The following is a 22,878-nucleotide window of genomic DNA, read 5'->3' as shown; positions in this document are numbered from 1 at the left end:
TGTTTGAAGGTTAAATATAAATTCAAAACTCGTCTTTTAATATTACATGAGAAAAAGTACCAACGCACCCTTTCGGCAAAACCGGGGGGGGGGGCTTTGGACGAAGGGTGGGGTTCCAGTCAACGCGACGCGATCCAACGCTCCCAACGCACCCTTTCGGCAAAACCGGGGGGGCTTTGGACGAAGGGTGGTGTTCCCATTAACGCGACGCGCCACCACCCAACCCACCCTTTCGGCACAAGCCGTACTACTCTAGTCCCTGGCCTAGCCCCACCCCCACCCCTTACTGCCTTTATTGCTACAATGCTAGGTAAGATCTAGGGCTGTGTACCTATGAGATCTATGTAGCTGTTACTGTGTTAGGTCTACATGTACACCAGCGCATCGGCGATCCAGCGATCCCAACATGGCAACGCTTAAAAATAAAACAGTCAACAGTAACACATTCGTGCCGGTGGTCGTGTTCATGCCGTCATGGTTGTTTAAACTTATGTTTGTACTCAGGTATTTGATTTGATGTGTCAATACACTACAGATCTGAAAATGTGAAGTTCCAAGTCTAAGAGATCATTCAATTAGGCCTATAGATATAGAGCTAGATCTTGTTCTAGATGAGGTCTACTAGATTCGACCATCTACAATTAGGCCTAGGCCTACACCACATCTTGATCTAGACTAGAGACAAGACTAGACTAACTGTTACTACAATGTATTTAGTGTTAGAAATTACAACAGACAAGTAGACTGTGAGTGTAAGCACAAAAACTATAGATCAAGGTCTTCTCTAGTTATTCTACTAGACTCTAGATTTGCTGATGGGTCCTATTTCTGGGCCTAGTGGGAGTTTCCACTCTAATCTAGTACAATCAAATTCAGTGCTACTTTGCTATTCCTATTTTTTTTTTAAGGTCTACACTCTAGATAGCCTAGCATTATTTAAGGAACTCTTGTTTGTCTAGACCAATTGATCTTGTATTCTGTATGAACTTGGTTAAGAGTTGAATATTTTCTGTTTTGAAAATGTTGCACATTCGGGATTTATTTGATTGCTTCAAAGTAACACAGTTAATTGCAACACAGTTGCCAGAAGACGGTGCGGCATATACTCATGCATGGCAGGGCAGTACAGTCAGTCATTAGTTTGACCCAAAGGTATGACATTCTGAAGTTATTTGATGACATCTGAGGCCTCACTAACTCCTTTCAGCTCTACCTCTATTCTGGACAAGACATAGTATATTTAAGTCTTTGACTTTTCTTGTCCTTAAGTTCTGTTAAGGATGAAGCTTGATACAAGTTATAAATGCATGAAATACACATTGTACATCCCTATTTTCAAATGAAACACATCCATAGTTTTCTTCTCTGCAATTGACAACGACAGGGTGAATTACATGTATAGGATGATGATGTTAATACTGCAGAAGATATTCTTTAATGAACTACATGCCTGCAAATGCCAAAGTGGGATAAGTTCTAGAGGTACAGATCATTTTGCTACTTTCGTATTTCATGGTAGTCTACATGTTATAGAAGTTATTGAATTTATAAAAACCTTGTTTAGCACCCTTTGTTTTCATCAATTATATTCTTGACGACCATGATCAGTATGATTGAACTCTTGTCTATATTATTATTATCATGCTCTGTTACAAATTGAAAGCACAAAAAGAATTAAAACTATCAAAAAGAAGTTTAAAGTATGAATCATTAAATTCAACCGTTTTTTTGGTACCACTCTGATATCATTAGCGTTTATGTGAGTGCAATGTGTAGGTGCACATTGAAAAATTGTTTTATGTAGTCCAGAAAGCAATGTGATAGGGATTGAAATCAATAGAAATTGATATTGAGACATGCAACAGATTCAGTTTTCAAATAAAGATGTACGCACTATTTTGAACTATTGTGTAACTTCTGGAAATAATATTTCCATTCTATCTCTCTCTCTTTTGTCTCTGTCTCCCTCATGTGATACAGGCAAAATGCAGCACTACAGGCAGGTGCAGAGAAACAGAGAGCTGCTTGACAGACCACAGAGGGGCCTTGTGGATCGCAGGAATCCACTTGAGCTGTATGATGATGAGGCATTCAGAGTTCGGTCCCGCTTCTCCAAGGAGAGTACCATGTACCTCATCGACATGTTGGGTGAAGATCTGGCGAGGAATACGGGGAGAAGCAATCCACTCCCTGTATTCCTCCAGGTGACAACAGCCCTACGGTTTTATGCTGTTGGTGAGTGTAATAGTGTCTTTTATTCTCAGAACCAAAATGGCATGCATGGAAATGTAATATGAATCAATTTCATTTCAGATAAAGCTGATAACACTTTCTTTCTTGCTCCAAGCTATGTTTGTTTGTTTGGTTTGAATAATGGTTTTATTTCTGCATTTTTCACCATTTCGATTCAAAGTAACATCATGAAATTTTTTTTTAACATTTTCAATACAAAATGACATCAATTTTTCTTTTCAACATTGCGAATGAAGGAAAATACATTATAAACCTAACATACAGGTCAACTATCAGCGATGATGATAAATGATGCCATATGATAAGGAATGTTTATACGGTGAAAATGCATCAGACCACAGTCATATCGTAAGCGTGTGCTTGAAATAATAGTGGCCTGAGGAACTGGTATTGGAAAGAAGAATTGAAAAAGAGGAGTGGTAAGTCTGATATTGTGCAAGGTGCATCATGCTAAGTGCGGAAGTACATGGACCTCAAAATAATGGACAGCTGAGAATAAAAAGGATACAGGAATAGGTGCATTAAAAAGCATAATGCAAATGAGATACTTGGAACAAGTTCTGATGTCAGAGACAGTATTAATTCAATTGGTACATCTAGACAATAAATATTTTTAGATGGTTGCTTTGAAGGAATAAAGTGCTGTTTGAGATTTAAGTGGGACAGGTAATTAGTTCAATACGTAAGGACAATGATGTTTGATTGATTTATGCGCTAACAAAGATCTAGGATTATTGAGAAGAAAGTAAGACAAGTGGCGTGTCAGGTAAGAATGGATATCAGTATTGTAGGCACAGAATGATTCAAATGAAGATGGAAGTAGGTGTGTGACATACTTTAAAAACCTAAAAATGGCTGTTTGGAAGATATGGATATCCTCAACTTTTAGTGCTTTCTTGTCTTTGAAGATGGGAGTAGTATGATCAAAATAGTTTGATTGGGAGCATATCATAATTACCGGTACTTTCTTTTGTTAAAAAAATACCTTTTGTAAAAAAGAAGAAGAATGTTTTGATTTGGTTTCACAGTGGGTCCCCCGAACAGTGTTGCAATAATTCATATGCGGAAGAATAAAATCATTACATAACACAAAAAGAGACTTTACAGATAACATATCTTTTAATCTACAGTATGCCTCGAAGGCATTTTGATTATTATGCTCAGCAGAGTAAAAAGAATAAGGTAACACAACCAGCTACCACAAAAAAAAAGAACTACATGTAACAAAGTAGATATCATTGATCCCGTTGATGTCTGTGAACCGAGACATCAGTACTTGCCTTATGATATGCTAATGAACTTGTTCTTTTCGTTCCCCATAGGATCTTTTCAGCGAATGCATGGTGATGAGGCACACATCTCGCAGTCATCTGTATGCAGAGTCGTGAAGGATGTGTCAGAAGCCGTGGCAAGAAGGAAGGACAATTCATGAAATTTCCTACAACCAGAGAAGAGGTGGCATCAACTCATCAGGAAATCTACCAGTACTGCAGGTTTCCTGGAGTCGTGGGTGCATTAGGTGGGACTCATGTGTACATCAGGAGCCCAGGTGGGGATCAAGCACTCTACTTTCTCAACAGGAAAAACCGGTATTCTGTGAATGTCCAGGTGAGATACCAGCTTCCACATTCTAATCTGCATTTTTGATTCCTCCATTCGAGGGTGCTGCAAGCTTTATTATTATATCATATTCATGATGTACACTTGAATTTTTAAATTGTTGTCCATTGTAGGCCTTAACCTTGCCTTTAATGCTGACAGCTTGAGAATATCTCTTTGTATTTCCTTTTATTTTCAAATTGATTTCAGGAGTGAGTAGAAATTACAAAAGTCATAAAATTGAAGGGGAATGCATGCTGCACCATCGATTCGTAGGTTATGCTGTAACGGTGTATCATCTATTGTATTTGCTCTATATTACAATTCCTTTCTGACTGATTTTGTGAACAAAATATCTCAAGAATGACTCGACCAATTCACGTGAAATTTTCAGACATCATCTCTCAAGACAATATCTCAGTACAGTAACATTTTCACAATAACTTTAATATCTGTGACGTCATCTAGGCGCCATTTTGTGATTTTCAACGATTGAACATACCCCTAACTTCATAACTAAATGTCATTTCTTTACCATTACTGGTAGACATAAAGTTCAAGTCAGGTCTGATCCTCCTGTACTATGCTAATTACCCAGGTCACCATGACATCGGCGTACGCGCACGTCAAAAATTTAAAAATGCTCAAATCGACATCCAAACTGGTTTTCTTGAAGTTTCAGACAGCGTTTCAAAAGAATTGGCCCGTAAGCAACATGAAAATACACTTTTTTTGACTGATTTGGATTCCTGATACATCCAGTTACATTATCCATTGATTTCATATTAATTTTTACCAATTGATACAACAAAACAATGCACTTGGGTCATAGTTCATGCTGTCAAACCCCCGTTTGAGGCGAGACCCCATCGCCAAACAAAGCTGATGGGGTGCTATACCCCCCTAACGGTTCCTCGTTTGAGAGTTGGGAGTAGATGTACCTGCCCACTGCAAAATAACTTTCTACTCAGGCGTGGCAAACCTGGAGGCCAAGCCAGGGTTTAATGAGTGCAACAGCTGTCATATTACGTAAGAGCATGATAAGGATATCTGCCTGTGGCAGACCATTCAAAGTGCACTCAATTTTCTCTATTCTTTCTAAAATTTTAGATTTTATATCCTATTGAGAAATTCTGTAGTCATCCGTTTTGAATTTCGAGCGAAAAATTTTGACTCATAAATAACGATAATACAGGAATAAGAAGGAGAGCATTGTAGAAGTTTGTCGACACACACACGCACCATGGAGCTACATAGCCCATGCCAAAACCAAAACAATCTCCTCCTCTCGCGGGTGCCCCTGTGGAGCCGGGAAATGTGCAAACGCCGGGAATTGTGCAAACATCTCGCCGGGAAATGTGCAAACGCCGGGAAATGTGCAAACGTCTTGCCAGGAAATGTGCAAACGCCGGGAAATGTGCAAACGTCTCGTCAGGAAATGTGCAAATTTCATCAACGGGAAATGTGCAAACATGACGCCGGGAAATGTGCAAAAGTTCAATTTTGCCGGGAAATGTGCAAAACGTCGCCGGGAAATGTGCAAATCATTTACTTTAGCGATATTGTGTATAAAGATAGATAAACTCCATATCAAAACTGCCCATGAACTTCAACCATTTAGATTTTCTTAATGAAATCCTTGACAGATTTTCAACAAAATTGGCAGGTAGCACGATTATGGCAATGGGATCTCAATTTGTTTATATAGTAGCCATCCCCCCCCCCCAGAAAAAAAAGGGGGGGCCCCTCAAAGTCCCAGAACTACGGTATTATCTAAATTCTTCTTGTATTAGATAACCAAATAAGAATGAGCTAGGATGGTTCTTTAACCCTAAAGGGGCCGGGTTTTTTTGGCTATGCTCAGTGCTCAGACCGGGGGGGATGGATTCCGTGCCCCCCCCATGAGATCTCGGCCATTGGTGGTGCGATCGCGATGAAATTTCGCATGCGTGAGACCCACGTCATAATCTACAAGATTGTGTCATAAGATTTTTTGAAACAATCAATTTCTAATTTTAATCAATTAATTATCCAAATTCAGCTCAAGATGATATTTTAGCCTAATTAAAAGCATTGAGAGTCTAATTTTTGATCTGTAAATCTGTTTTTGCATATTCAACAATTGTACATCACAAAAACTTCCAAAACTCATTTCAATTCTTATGTATTTCATTGTTTTTAGAATTTCTTATGTATTTCCTTGTTTTTAAACTTTTGTTTTTTCTTTGTTTTTTCATTGGAAATTGTCACTGACCACTCTTCTACCATAATTAGCACAAAATTAATAAATGAAAGTGATTAATTGTAAAAATAATCAGGTTTTTTTTAGGGGGAGGAGGAGTTGAAGTTTTAGGTCCCTTAACTCTGGAATCTATAATCTTCTTCTGTTGAACCGAAGAATTAGTAGAGCAGTTAAGCCCTCAAAATCACGTGAATTGTGCAAATTTGACTAAAGCATGAAACTTTCACCAGTGTTAGTACATACCATAAGATTTATTTTAAGATCGGGAGGTAAGTCTGATTTGACCTCTGATGACCTCCAGAGGTTAATGAACTTCAAATATCAAAATATCGATGTTTGTGAATGATATATGTGGTTATGATTCACTAAACATGTATCTATACTTCAGGGAAACCATTTTCTGATTCCACAGATCATTGACAGGTTTTAACCTTTGACCTCTGATGACCTTTGGAGGTCAATGACCTCAAAATATTATATTGATCTGTGATGTCATTGGTTAATGGTAACCATTGTTAAGTTGTACAAAACAAGCATATCTGTCTTACAATGAAATTGTCTTCATATTCTAAAGAGCAGACAGGTTTCTACCTTTGACCTCTGGTGACCTTGAGAGGTCAATGACCTCAGAATATCAGAATATTGAAGTATGACATCATTGGTGAAAGGTCAAACATGGTAAAGATGTACAAAACAAGCATATCTGTGTACAATGACATCGTCTTCATATTCCAAGGCACACAGACAAGTTTCTGCCTTTGACCTCTGATGATCTCGAGAGGTCAATGACCTCAAAGTATCAGAATAGTTTGGCATCATCAATGGTAAACATAATGATGTTCTAGAGAGCACTCGTAGGCCCTGTTTATTAACGAGCCATTACCGTTCACCTATGAAAATCACACAAGGTCAAATACCTCGAATGAAATGTGAGGATGTTAATATTGATATTGCGATAGTTAATAGTTAAAGGGAAGCAGTCCTGAGATTTTCACTGTACTGATAATTAAGAAGAGTAAAAGATATAACCTCTCACCAATTCATACGCGTGGACATCAAAAATTGTCTCCGTACGCGATTTTTAAAAAATAATTCCTGCAAGCGATCGTGTAAGAGCCTGCCAAAAGGTGCAATGTCATTGATGCCCTACTCTCAAGTTGACAGCCGTGCCTCAGAAAACCAATTTAAGTGTTCAAACTGATCATATCTGATTTTTTCATAAAATGTGACAATATGTGGTTTTGTTATTTCAAACAAAATATTTCAAGCTTATTCATATATACAATTAATATAAAAATAAATAGTATACATGTATTTATAAATAACTAGGGATGACGAGCAGAACACCGCTGGAAAGAGTTGTGCATCGATGACGTATGACTCTCCGCCAAGACTTGCTCATTTGCAGAGTCACACTTTTTTAACCGAAATGTACGAGCTTATTTGGTGATTTGAAAGTTTGTTTTTGATGAAAGTAGTTCATCGGAGGTACCCTACCAACAACAACATATTTTATTAAATTTCGTGAGGACTGCGTCCCTTTAATAATTGTTTATAATGTAGGGCTTACAAACATGCATTTCTGTTACCAAAAAAGTGGCTACTCATTCCGCAGAACTTTTCAGGTAATTATCTAAGTCGGGTATGTGCACAGAGCAAGGGGTGTCGATCTGTTTTCACGTGGGGGGGGGGGGGGGAACTTGGAAAATATGTAAAAGCATGAGTTCATGGTGCAAAGGAATGAAGCGGAGGGGGAGGGGGAGGATGTGGGTGGGGGATTGGATTTTTGCAGGTTTAGACCTGAAATCAGTGATTCAGTGTAGCTCTTGTTTAATGTGTGCGTCATCACTTAAGTTGATAGGGTGTGGGCGCATCTCACCTACCCTCCTCCCAAAGACGAAGTTTTTTTTTCTTTTTTTAAGAATCTGATGCATACGTTTTGGGGAATATTTGGAAAATTATGGATCACCAAGGTGTACCACGTCTATATGGATGGGAACCCAGCAAGCGCAGCGTTGGCAAGGGTAGGGTATTCCACTCCCATTCGAGAGAGCTCTTGTATTTTGAGAAATGAGATTCAACGACCTGGCACACAGGCAACTTTTGAAGGAATACCTCGAAATGTGTATCAAAAAGGTGTAGTAAGTCATCCATCTATGGAGGGAGACCAATCGACAGAAGGATGTGGGTGGAGGTATCCCCCTCCCACAGTATGGAGCTTTTGCATTCTTTTGTTTGCAATTCAATGATCTCGTGCCACTCTTGGTTGAACTACCATTTTGAAAAAAAAAGTCCATACCCAAATGTGTAGCCATAATCAATGCATGGAGGAGAGGTTGATACAGCGAGAGGAGGGTATGAAAGGGGCTGTCCCCCAATCCTTCCCATGCGAGGGAGCCTTTGCAGTAAGAATAGAAATGTAAAAAAAAAAATCTAGTATACACATTTATGATGGAATATTTGGGAAATTATCAGTAAAAGGAGTGTACCAAATCTAAGGGTAGAAACCGAGGAGGGATTGTTAATTGAAAGATACACTACCCCCTCCAACAAGAGGGATTTTCTTTAATATGTCGGAACTGAAATTAAAGATCTAGTACATACTTTGTGATGATATAGAACAAAAATGGGACAAAAGCACTGAGCGTATATGGAAGGGGACATAACGAAAGATAGTGTGGGGGAGGGGGTATGCAAAGGAGATTCTGCCTTTTAATCTGGTGCATACTATAGCTGAAATATTCAGTGACAATTCATTTTCTGTCAAAAAAGTGAAGAAAAAAAATCTCCATCTCAGGAAATACTTGGAGGCAAAGTTTTATGTCCCCACCATTCCCCCTCCCATATTTTCTCGGGAGGCGGGGCAAATGCCTCTTGCCCTCCAAAATGAACAATCGTGCATATATAGGAAAGCCTTTTCATCTTTGGAATTCAAATAAAAATATCTCTTAAAAACATTTTTCATAGAATAAGGGAAATTATCATTCCCCAAAGTATGTTATATCTGTGGAAGGAACCAAGCAGGGTGAAGGAGTCTATCGAAAGGAGATATCCCCTCTCACAGAAGGGAGATTTTGCATTTCAGAATTAAATTTTAACAATCCGATGCACACTTAAAGTGAAAAACTTGGGCAGTTTTCTGTCTAAAAAGCAAAAAACAAAAAACAACAAAAACTAACAACAACAAAACATAGTCCACATCTCAGAATTTAATGGGGTGGGGGTCAACTATCCCTGCCACCACCCCACCCCTCCTCCAAACTGATGCCCCGGTATGTGCATGTGTTTTATTCCACTTGTTGAAAAGAAGAGAGAGTTTTAAGAAACAATATTGTTCAGTGGTCGCTATCCCAGTCAAGTAAATTGTTTATTAATAAGGTGATTTCCTTCACCTGTATACCTTAAGATGATGTAGGCCTGGTATTTGCCTTGCACGTTATTACATCTGTTTCTTTTTTAGTATTCTCGTTTATATTTTGATGTGAAAGTTGTTTACTTTGCCACGATTTTATTTGTACATAGAAAAAATAATCAAAGACTGAAAATGAAACTGAAACAATATTTAATGATTGACATGATGCACATATTGTGTATTTCTATAGCAATAAAAGTGAGCAATTCAAAAGGCATGTACTCATTTCACATGAACATTAGCGATGATCCTCTGACCTCTGGAGGATATTGAAAGATATGCATCAAAATGTAAGAATATTGATGTCTGGTCTCATTGGTTTGTAATGGTCAGCTGCTTATGAAATAATAATTATATTAAAAAAATGCATTTTGTGTGTGTGTGTGTGTGTGTGTGTCCAAAATTGTATGCAGAGTATTCCACACACAGTTCAATTTTGATTTCCATCTAGGACAATGAGCGGTTACTTTTTTCTCAACTACACTGTAATATCAAAATCTATTGAAAAAACACGGTGGCGGCTGGGTCTAACACATTATCATTCCTTTTCGTTGGAGATCCATGCGGGATGGTCAAAACAAACATAAAAAACAGATATCTCAGACCTAATTGTTATAACAAAGCATCATATCCTCATATACCCAACCCAACCCTCTATGCCCAGACAATGTAAACCACCCCATGGACTTACTTGGAGCTTTAGAATATCCTTTGTCAACAGAGAGAGACATCCAAACCTTTGCAGTGCCGACTAAGATCTGCCATGGAACTGATTGGTATTGGCTCTGCATCATTGACAGCAGATCTCGTTTCCTATTCTCCTTCTCCTTCTTCTTCTTCTTCTTCTTCTTCTTCTTCATTATACTGTGTAATCTTGTAATATTCTGCCATGGAGCCTTTTCTTAATTGGTTAAAGAAGGTATCCAAAGAGCTATATGAAGCAAAAAACAACAAACAAATGCAAAAACAAAAAGAGAGACATATGTATCTTTAATAGCAGAGCTGTATATTGAGTATCTCTCTCCTGAAGTGTTTCAAAGAGATACAAGAGACAGTGGCCGAGAGTAGCCGCCACCTTTTTTTGGGAGTAGGCCTACTTTGTGTTCTTGCAAATGATGCCTGACATTTTTGGTCATTTGCCCTTTTTGAAGAATGCAGCAATAGAGCCACAACTTCCTGCGGAGTGGATATTGTGGGGTTCTTGATGCAGAACATCATCGCTGAATTTGCCTGTGCTGTACTTTCTTACAGGGATTGCCATTGTAGTTTTGTTTTCTTTTGCTTTGTTTTGTTTTTCAAGTGTGGCTGTAACACTGCTTGTTTTGCATATGATGGTCATTGCAGCTAAAGAGTGCATATCTTCTCTGGATCATTCCAAACTTCATGATGTTTCACCTGGGTGAATGGATCCCAGATGATGCATGCATATTCCAGGACAGTCCTGAGCGGCATGGAGTAGCAAAACACCTGAACTTTATGATACTCGTATCTTCGTCTGGAGAGAGTCTTTGGTTGTTATAACCTTTTTAAGCTACTGTGGCGATTTGATTCCAGCTGAGCCTCCTATTGGAACTCCCAAATATTTTGCACAATCCGCTTTCTCCATGGTTTGCCATGAATGCTTATCTATTCACTGGGTAGGCCTCGGATGGCAATAGCTAGTTGCAATACACAGGATTGCTTCATGTGGAATGCATGTTGGGCCTCACAGTATGTTGAAGTTTTCAAGATGGTCCATGATGTCGCAGCTGTGGACTGTATACTCCAGGACCATGAGTCATTCATCGCAGTCATACTGTAACAACCCACCAGCTTTACACTGGCCAATACAGGCCCACCAGCTGGAAACTATGCAAATATTGCCCATGAGCTTGACACTTAGGCAAACCAGTCCCATAATGAGTCTGACAAATGGGGGAAAAGATCTATGAGACTTACACTGAATAGATTAAACACTCTGTATATCAGTCTCGTGGGCCTTGTTTTCCTCGAGTGTCGAGATAATGGCCATATTTGCCTATATTTGCTAGTCTACATAACTAACCCAAACATAACAGTTATATTTGAGGTCACTGCCATCACTCAAGAAACTTCAGCTTTATTTCTGAAGTAATTGACCTCTCACATTTCAGAGACCTGTTACTATAAACCAATGCTCTGTGGAATATGCATACATACTTTGATCAAAACGTCAATGCGTGATTTGTACGTGATTAAGCATTTACGATTACACCAATGAAGCCAAACATCAATACAGGTAAGCCTACACATGTGACTTCAGTGACCTCTCATTGTCCTTATAGAGGTCAAAGTTGGATATAATGCACAGGCTAATGACCAATGTTCCATGGAATGACAAGATTCTTCTATAATAGCATAAATGATTGTACATCGGGTATTACAAAGTTGACCATTGACTATACATAGAATATCAATATTCTGATATTTTGAGGTCATTGACCTGTCACCTTCCTCAGAGGTCAAAGGTAGAGACACGTGAGTAATTTTTCTTGCTCTGTGGAATAGGAAAACAATTCAATTGTAATACAAATGAATAAAACATCTAAATCATGTTTGTCATCAACCAATTGCACCAAATATCAATGTTCTGACATTTTGAGGTCATTGGCCTCATCATAGGTCATCTGAGGTCATCAGAGGTCAAAGGTAGAAATCTGACTCGAAAGGCTCAGTGGAACATTGAGGCAATTCCTCTTACAAAAATTAGTTTTTAGTACATAATTATCGTGTTTCAGTTATGAGTGACGCATTAAATATCATTTTTCTGACATTTTGAGGTCATTGACCTCTGGAGGTCATCAGAGGTCAAAGATAGAAACCTGTCAGGGCTCTGTGGAATATAAAGACAATTTCACTGTGACAAAAATTAAGTTTTAGTACATCATTACTGTGTTTTATTATTAACCAATGATGCAAAATATCAATTTTCTGACATTTTGAGGTCATTGACCTCTGGAGGTCATCAGAGGTCAAAGGTAGAAACCTGTCAGGGCTCTGTGGAACATAAAGACAATTTCACTGTGACAAAAATTAAGTTTTAGTACATCATTACTGTGTTTATCATTAACCAATGACGCAAAATATCAATATTCTTAGATTTTGAGGTCATTGACCTCTAGAGGTCATCAGAGGTCAATTCAGACTTACCTCCCGATCTTAAAATTAATCTTATAGCATGTACTAACAATGGTGAAAGTTTCATGCTTTAGTCAAATTTTGCACAATTCTTCGGCTTATCTGCTCTACTAATATGGAACTACGTTATATGAAGACACTACAGTTACTAAAATTTCAGGTTTGATTATGATGGGTCTAGGAGTGCGCTGATAAGGGGTGTGAGGGGGATTTTCCACATTTTCAGCATAGTCTTGTAAAATATATGACGGATTTTTACCAAACTTGGCAGATAGTATATTTATGGTGATTCGATCTTAATTTTTTTAATTGAATCCCCTTTCCCCCCCCCCACCCCCCCCCCCCCCCCCCCCCCGCCGACGAGGAGGGGGTTGAACCCTCAGAGTCCCTACCTATTCTCTTGATTTTTTTTTTACTTCTGTCGAACCGAAAAAGTTAGTGCTGTAAAGACATTAATGACCAAAATCTCATGTTTGATTATGGCGGGTCTAGGCGTGCTCTGATCGGGGGTAGGTGAGGGGGAGGGGGTGCTGTTCGTTATTCCGAAGGTTCGCTGTTCTGAAGGTACGTTATTCCAAAGGGTCGTTAATCCGAAATACGCAAAGTCCCTATACCTAGAGGTTCGTTAATCCGAAAATGAAAAAGGGTTCGTTAATCCGAAAATTTGTGGCGTTATTCCGAAGGTTCGTTATTCCGAAGACTGGTTAATCCGTAAATGAAATTCGGAACAATGAATCTTCGGAATAACGAATCTTAGGAATAAAGAGCCTTCGAAATAACGAACCTTCGGAATAACGAGCTGTAACCAGAGAGAGGAGGGGGATTTTCAAAATTTTCTCCATCTTCTTGAAAAATCTATGACGAATTTTCACCAAACTTGGCCATAGCATCTTTATGGTGATAGTACTGTAAATACAGTTAATGCATGATGTAGGCTCAAGTTTACAATGACAGATGCTCATAAAGGTGAGTGGGTAGGAAGGAGGCTTAATTTTCACATTTTTTGTCTTTTTCCTGAAAACTCAAGATGCATCTCTCGGATAATAAAATTATATATAAGCTTTAAAAAAAAACAACCTTCTATACAAAAATGATGGAGCTAATAGAGTGCTGGTGCCTGATATGGTAAGTTAATTCATGAATATGTGCGGCGGAGGCGGATTTGTCACATATTCAGCTTCTTCTTGAAACCCTTATATAATAGATATTTGCCAAGCTTGAAACGTAGCGTAGCGTATTTATCTGGTGATATGACCTCAATTTGTCTAAATGAGCACTGCCCCGACCCCTAAAGTGGGTAGAGATGGAGCCCCCTCCCCCCCCCCCACCTCATCTCCGCCCCTTGAACTTGAAAGGGACCAACACGAGGGGGTGGGGTCGTTCGGGTGGAATTCAGAATTTTATTGAAAACCCTGCACATATGAAAAAAACGGAATACATACTTTTTAAAGAAATTTTCTATACAATCAAGAGTAATAAAACACAATCTTAACGCATTTTTAGAAGGTAGATCTATACTTTGATGAAATTTCACTTCTGCTTACTAAATGACGTGGGGGCTACCCTGGTCTTATCCCTAGCTTAGGGGAAGGGGAACAACTTGGACTTGTTGCCCCTTCGAACAAAGTGGGATTCTATTACCTTAGAGATGCTACCTCCCACGTTCGGTGGAAATCCGTCAAAGATTTCTCAAGAGGGATGCAGAATATGTGAAAATCCCCCTCCTCCCCCTCAACCCCCCCCCCCTCCCGATAAAGACACCCTTCGATCCGCCACAATCAAACGTGAAATAAAATTTCAGCCATTAATGTCTTCATAGCACTAACTAACCTCTCTTTTCTGGTTTGACAGAAGAAGATAAACATTGAGTTTAGGGACGCCGAGGCTTCAACCCCCCCCCCCCTCTTAAGCAGTGTGTGTGTGTGTGTGTATGGGAGGGGGCTCATTTTAACAAACTAAGTGCATATCACCGTAAAGAGGCAATCTGCCAATTTTGGTGAAAATGCGTCGTAGATTTTTCAAGAAGATGCTGAAAATGTGGAAAATTCCTCTCTTTGCCCTCACCCCCTCGATCTGGAGACCTCTTGATCCGCCATAATCAAACACAGAATTTCATTCATTAATCACGTTAATGTCTTCATAGCACTAACTTAGCTCTTTCTTTTTCGGTTCGACAGATGAAGAAAAAAAAAATCAAGCGTTTATACATGGTATAGGGACTTTGAGGCTTCAACCCCTCCCCCCCCCCCCCCCATCCTTAGGACTGGTGTGTGTGTGGGGGGGGGGGGGGCTCATTTTGACAAATTACGATCATATCACCATTAAGATGTTATCTGCCAAATCTGGTGAAAAATCGTAGGGTTTGCAAGAAAATGCTGAAAATGTAATAAAAAACTAGAAATGTCGCTATGGCGACTGATGCCTCCGCCATAATGCATGATTCTCCCAATAGGTGTATAGTACAATGTCTTCACAATGTGTGATGACAGTTTCACATAACTGGCAAAATATTGAAATGACAGGTTTGTCAGAAATATCTTGAATGTTCACTTTCCTTGAACTGGGTTTGCTATAATTGTCTAAGAGTGCAGGTACACATATTTAGGGAATTGAGAATTTTTACTTGACTTCTGACGGACCCTTTTATAAGTTTATGAATTGAGTAATCTCCAAGGTATGAAAAAAATGTAATTACAGTACAAAATAGTTTTTTTTTTGGGGGGGGGCATTGAAACCTGGCCCTTGACCCTTAACCTTTGACCTTTGACCTTCTGGCTGGAAATTTCCCGGATAATCTAAATTAGGTAATGCACGTATATGTTAAGTTTTAAAACTAATAATGCAAGCATTGCATATACTAGTATATGAGGGGAAATAGTAAAATTTTGAGGAGTTGACCTTGACCTTTGACCCCCCTGACTATTGACCCACGACCCCTAAATTCCCTAGATGATCCCTGCCAGTCAGTACATGTGTATGCACCAAGTTCCATGAAGATACATTGAACCATTTGCGAGAGAAGTGATATTGCAACATTTTCACCTATCTTTGACCTTTTGACCTTTTACCTTATGACATGAAACTCTCTTTGGAGAATCTTTATGCAGTAGTACATGTCTACACTAAGTTTCAAGAAAATACCTTTGGGCATTGCATAGATATGGGGGAAATAGCAACATTTTTAGCATTTGACCTTGACCTTTTGACCTTTTGACCCGTGTATGAGAGAGTCACAGCTCATGCACGTAAAAGATCCCGCTTCATTCATTCATCGCAAAGAGCAGGGTGTCTAACCCGGTGAAGTGGTCCCACCCCACATCCAACTGGACCCCATGGAAGACCAGCTTAGTGTAGCTGAATATGGGCTATCCAGCCATCTTCACAGATGGAAAATGAACAACAACAACAACAACCTTTGACCTCTTGCCAATGTCACTAAAATCTACTCAACTAATTGTCCCATCATACATCATCCTTGGACCAAGTTTGGTGAAAGCTACTTCATCCAGTTTTGAGTTATCACGTAAACAGATAAATTTTTCGGATTTGACCTTGATCTTTGACCTTTGGCATCTGTCCGATTTCATTAGAAAACTTATCAAGTAATTGCCCCATCATACATCATCCTCCGAAAGTTTGGTGAAATTTGCTCGATCCAGTCTTGAGTTATCGCTTAAACGGATACAATTTCATGCTTTGACCTTGACCTTTGACTTCTGACCTTAAGCCGATTTCACCTAAAATCTTATCAGATAATTGCCCTATCATATTTTATACTTGGACCAAGTTTGGTAAAATTCCAGTCAATATTACTCAAGTTATCGCGTAAACGAAAGCGGACGGACGTACGTACGGACGGACGGACAACCCGAAAACATAATGCCTCCGGCACCACTTCGTGGCGGAGGCATAAAAAGACAGATGGTCGCTAAGACAGGTGGTAAAGATGGTAATCGTTCGTGCGCAGCTTTGATTGAGAGTTTCTCTTCCATCTCTACATAATATAGGTGAAATGAATGGTTTGCACATTTCCCGGCGACGTTTTGCACATTTCCCGGCAAAATTGAACATTTGCACATTTCCCGGCGTCACGTTTGCACATTTCCCGTTGATGAAATTTGGAGATTTGCACATTTCCCGGCAAGACGTTTGCACATTTCCCGGCTTTTGCACATTTCCCGGCATTTCCCGGCGTTTGCACATTTCCCGGCGTTTGCACATTATCCGGCTCCACAGCCCCCCCCCCCCCCCCCCCAACCCCACTGTGGCGGTGACTGATGCTTAGATTAGGCCAGGGTCAAGAAACAGGTGTTTTATATCTTTGGTTTTTAAGTCCTTGATTGCCAATATATACACTGGTATTGTCTACAGGGGTGTAGCTTCTTCAAACGAGAGATTTGCCTCATGTAAAATTCTTCGTGCCCGTCCATGTGCAAATATAGTGAAAAAAACATGTCTTTTTTATTTTGCCATAGCTCTTGAAAATGTCCAGAAACCCTACTTTTTATGATATGTTACAAAAGCATATAATTGTAAAACATTTCAAGTATCAGTATTTCGAGAAAAAAAAAAACTCTGTGCCATCATCATACTGTCATATGAAATCAAGCAGTGGAAATAAGTTTTTTGAGATACTGTTTCTGACATTTATTTGCTGGTATCTCGGTAGCTTTAGCTCAATATTATCTCAAATTTGGATATGTTGTACTTTGAACGTTTGTCTTCGAAGTCCATGTCATTGTTTTTCAATTTGATAACATCATTGTACTGGAAAGTGTGATTAAAGGCAAAGACTCAAAATCAGCCAAGGTTACGTGTTATGTCTGTGGGAGGTGATTTTTTTATTTAACAACCATGCATTGACTTGATACGTTCTAGCACCTTTACCTCAACTGATTTTGCTCAATTTTCTCTGAAACCTACAAGTGTAAGTATGTTGTTGCTTAGATAGTAAGCTGTAGGAATCATGCATTTTATCTTTTCAAATCTCCTCATCAGAATGACAATTTTGCAGCTTAAAACTGAAAATGAGAATAGAATGTGGATGAAATGATTCCAGATTTATCTTTCACATAAGCTTACATTCAACATACTTTTCTCGTCTCTTTTGTGATTTCCAGTGATCAATCATAACTTCATAACTGAATGCCATTTCTTTACCATTGTTTTTAGTCATAAAGTTCAAGTCACGTCTGATCGTCCTGTACTATGCCAATTACCCAGGTCACCATTTGATACACGCTTGAAATTTCCTCTTGGTTGCATAACAGAAACAATGTGAATTACAGTGTATGTAGGACTGTATAAAGAACTGGACTTCAAGTCGCTATTTTACGTCATTTTCACACGTGACCAATATCTGACGACCCCTAGTGTATCACCAACTTGTCTTCACTGAAGAGTTTCATATCTCGTTTACTTCTTCCTTCTTTTGTTTTAACTCAAAAAGGAGTACGTGTTTGGTGTGCCCCTGCTTCCCCCCCCCCAAAAAAAAAAAAAAAAGCTTAAACCATTCTTTTAACTTTCATTCACAGGTTGTCTGCAACTGTGCTGGAAAAATTACAAGTATCATCGCAAGGTGGCCTGGCAGTACACACGATTCTAGGATTTTCTCTTAAAGTATGTTGAAGCAACAGCTCGAGGCCAGGGCAGATGGATCGCACTGGCTGCTTGGAGATAGTGGGTACAGTATGTCTTAAATATAAATAGTCATGTATTGGCTGAAATATTATTCATCTTAGTCAAAACACATATATTTTGATTTAAATTATATATATATATATATATATATATATATATATATATATATATATGTATATATATATATATATGTGTATATATATATATATATATATATATATATATATATATACATACATATATGTATTTGATTGACATGATATATGTTTACGATATACTTACATATACTTACAAGACAAAATAATCGCACATTATATTTTTTGGAAAAGCAAGTGGGCAAAAAGTTTTAACACTGGTTCTTTCATTAGCATATAGTATTGTAGTAGTCATCTTTACAGAGGGGACCAAGGACATCTGATGAAAGGACAAGTTCACCTTCATAGATATGTGGGTTGAGTGAATGCAGCAATCTTAGTAGAACACATTAGTGAGAGTTTGAGCAAAATCCGACAATCCATTCAAAAGTTATTAATTTTTGAAGTTTTTGCTCAGTCTTGGCTGGATGAGAAGTCTACTATAGCTTGTGATGTCACATGAGTACAACAGTTTAAAGAAAGTATAAAGAAAATTCACCTTATTTTCACTTTTCTTGCATAACAAAAGAGCACTCGACTTCTCTCTTTCAGAAGGCAAGGGGAATAGTATTATCCTTAACATACATCATTAACCAGTCCAAGAAATCTGCACCTTATTCAAAAAGTAGTATTTAGTGAAATTCTCTTTTTATTTTCATTATATCGTTGTACGCATGTGACATCACACACTGTAGTAGTCTTCTCATTCAGCAGCAATTGTGCAGATACTTAAAAAATGCATAACTTTTGAATGTATTGTCGGATTTTCCTCAAACTTTCACTAATGTGTTCTACTAATATTGTTGCATTCACTCAATCCACATGTACATGAAGGTGAACTTGTCCGTTAAGTAAAATTATATAGTTTTTCAGCTTTATCATGTTTGTTGAAAACAGAGCAAATCATTGTTATAGCCTGTTGCCTCTATTTTTTTTTTAAGGTGGTGGGGGAATTAAAGATTTGTAGAAGAAGATGTAGTATGAAACTACATTTAATTAGTTTCAGTGTTGACATGCTAGTGAAGGATGAGAGGATTAAAGCCATTAAAGAAAAATATGAAATGGATATGAATATATTTACGTAAATGAAGTAATTTTTTCTTTTCATTTTCTTTTATTGTTTTACACAGGTATCCATGCCTTCCCTTCCTCATGACCCCATTTCAACATCCCAATGGGCGACCACAGGTGCGCTTCAATGCGTGTCACAAGAGGGGAAGGTGTGTGATTGAGCGCACCTTTGGCCGTTGGAAGAGGAGGTTTCCATGCCTCAACGATCTGAGAGTGAAGGTGGACACTGCATTCACCATCATTGTGGCCTGCTCAGTGCTGTGGAATATCTCCCTTGAGCGGAGGGAACCAGATATTCCCGGTCCTGAGCCAGTTGAAGAACTGCCACATGTCCGCCTTCCTCCAGGCCTCCACGATGCTGTCGCTGGTAGGCTTCGGAGAGATCAGATCGTTGATGAGCATTTCGCCCATTAACTCCAGCAGCCACTACAATCTGTCTGTTCCTGCCTTTGCTGTTGCTGCAGCATCTTCAGAGGATACCCTGGAGTTGTGACTTGCTTGACGACACTTGTGATTTCTTCCTGCAATGCAACCTGTTCATCATTTCATCCTGCTTGTCCCTGTTGAGAAGTTTTGGACTGTCTGCATCTACCAGCTCCTGATGTAGACGATTTCCTGTCAGATGCATCCAAGACTCCATGTCACTTGCTTTATAGGTATCACTTCAATCTGCTGATTTGGAATCATTTCTTTTCTTCTTGATGTAAATTTCATCAATTATTTCATCCTTCTTGCTGTGCTTTTGGCATGTCCCAAATGTCTCAAGTATCAGAGGACTGTGAAGTTTGTGCCTCATCACCGTGCGTTTGTCATCCGCTCTTCACCGTTCACCCAACATGTTGAAGCAAGGAACTCTGAATGTGTCATCATCATACAGTACTCTTTGGATATCGGTCCCTCGTCTGCTTAGCAACTCTCTGTTTCTCTAATCCTTTTGTTCACAAAAGGATGTTATAACAGGTTCAGCTGACCTATTGATATAATTTTTCATGTATATCTTGCACATTGACTTGCTGAAAGCATTGCTGAAAGCAAATACAAACAAAATGTGATTTATTGCAACGAATGATTATCAGACATGCATGTGTAAGTACTTGATATGCAACTTTCATTTTTCTGTGAAAGCATTTATTTCCTTTCTTCGATATGGCAAGAATTACTGCTCCTGCAACGTATAACGTTTGAAACATTTACAAAGAAATAATGTTATACAAGGTACACGAGTCAGTGGAATATTCAAAAACTTAAAGATGACAGTCTTCTGTCTGAGATAAGTTGTGCAATATTCTTCCAATGAGGAATTTCAATGAAAATGCCCATGCATTTGATAGTCACATAAGTGAACAATACATTCAACAATAATGTTGAAAGTAAGCAACAGATCATCACCTTTCCTTTTAGGGTTCATATCATTAATAGCATACTATTTTTAATTTCCATGTCGTCAGTGTTTTCACATGAATGAGTGCAAATACCCTACAGTGTTTCTGCTCTTAGATTGTGGCAAACAAAATTATGTTATCTCTGGTAAATTGTTAATTTGCATTGCTTTATGTGACTTTATAAAACTGCATAATTTACTTATGTCATGCCAAAAACATTCTGCACTAATTGCAGGAATGGATTGGTGTACTGTGTTACACTCTTACTATGAAGTATTCTCCAAAGAACTCAATTTCCATATCATACATGCTAGTAAGCAGAGGAACAATGCAGAAATACTGATGATTTTTTTTTTAATTTCCATGTGGGGAAAAAAATCTCCCTCCCCCCCCCCCCAAAAAAAAAAAATGTTTGCTTTATGAGCATTTAGAAAACCGCATGATTTACTATCTCATGCCAAAAACATTCTGTACTAAATGCAGGAATGGATGGGTGTACTGTCTTACACTTTCACTGTAAAGTATTCTCCAAACAACTCAATATATCATACAGAGGATATTATTTTTTTCCAATTGCCATCCTGGAACCCCACCCCCCCCCCCCCCCCCCCAAAGAAAAAATTAATTAAAAAAAAAATGTTTGCTCTATGTGCATTTAGAAAACCTCATGATTTACTTATCTCATGCCAAAAACATTCTGCAATAATTGCAGGAATAGATTTGTGTAATGTATTACACTTTCAGTGTAAAGTACAGTCAAACCTGTCTATAGCGGCCACGCAAGGGAAACGACAAAAGTGGCCTGTATAGACAGGTGGTCACTACAGACAGGTTGGCGGCCATTTTGAATTTCAATACTTGCATTTAATAATAGCAGAAGTACCGCATGTTATTCTTATAAAATAACAACAACAACCACCACCTAATAAGTTTACATGTGCTACAGTGCTATTACGGGGATTGTCGTTGTACAATTCACTTCATAATCTTTATTTTTCTTTGCCTGCTTCTGTTCTTTTGATGTTAAGAATAATATTTCAGGCCTGAGTAAGTTCTCTGGTTCATACCGGTTTGCATGAATGGGGTTCACGAGTGCCGAGTTTGATGGAGATTGATCCCAATGTATGAAGCTTACGTAAACAACAAACAATACCCAGACAAGTACCATATTGTCCTTATTCAAAGGGATGTCAACACTAATTAGTCGGCATTTTGGTGAAATTCTAAGATGTTATTAAGAGTTGCCTTTGCCGTTGTAGCATCTATTCAGGGTGGCATTACTGAAGCCTAGATCTAATCTAGTCAAGTTAATGGTAAGACGGGTTTTCGTGGCAAAGAGCTGCATCAGTTTTGTTAATCTTGTCTGTGTGATTATGACTGAGGTAGGACTCGGTAGAAATCACGCAATGGACGTAGAAGACATTGGTACTCATGGCTGATTGAACGGTTCAGCTAAATATTTGTGGCCGCTATATGCAGGAAGATATTCACCACGGGATACAAAATGAGTGGCCGCTGGCCGCGTTAGGCAGGTTGCCATTATATAAAGGGTCCACAATACAGCAATTTCGTTCGAGGGATTTTTCAGTGGCCGCTATAAACAGGTGGCCGCTATAGAGAGGTGGCTGCTAAGACAGGTTTGGCTGTACTTGTATTTTCAAATAACTCAATTTCCATGTCATACATACTAGTAAGTACAGCATTAATGCAGAATTCGAAGAGTTCTTTTTTTATTCCCTTTAAATGAAGAACAAAACAAAAAACAAACAAACAAACAAAATGAAGCAATACTGGCCTTGCAGTATTTTTATGAATTTCTAGTCATTTTGACATTATTTTACAACTGCGATACTACAAATGCAGCACTTCCGTAGTACTATTGTCACGGTATATTGGACCCAATTACTCTAGCAAAACTTAGGTAATTATGCAACCGAATCAATGCAGAGATGTTTTATTACAATGTTCACTGGAATTGAGCTGTTGCCT

General features: G+C 38.6%; 1 protein-coding gene and 1 pseudogene across 2 annotated transcripts in view; both read left to right on the top strand.

Annotated features, from left to right (window-relative positions):
* The window catches only part of LOC139715381 (uncharacterized), a 359,010-nt gene that overhangs the window by 204,370 nt on the left and 131,762 nt on the right, over window positions 1–22,878 (top strand). The gene's annotated exons all lie outside the window — the stretch shown is intronic.
* Window positions 1,458–20,086, top strand: LOC139715357 (putative nuclease HARBI1; annotated as a pseudogene).

The sequence above is a fragment of the Diadema antillarum genome, unplaced genomic scaffold, assembly GCF_040938485.1.
Source record: "Diadema antillarum isolate AM-2024a unplaced genomic scaffold, OU_Dant_1.0 scf00000047, whole genome shotgun sequence".
Classification (NCBI taxonomy): Eukaryota; Metazoa; Echinodermata; class Echinoidea; order Diadematoida; family Diadematidae; genus Diadema; species Diadema antillarum.
The sequence above is the reverse complement of the archived record's forward strand: the minus strand, read 5'-3'. Positions and strand labels throughout refer to the sequence as shown.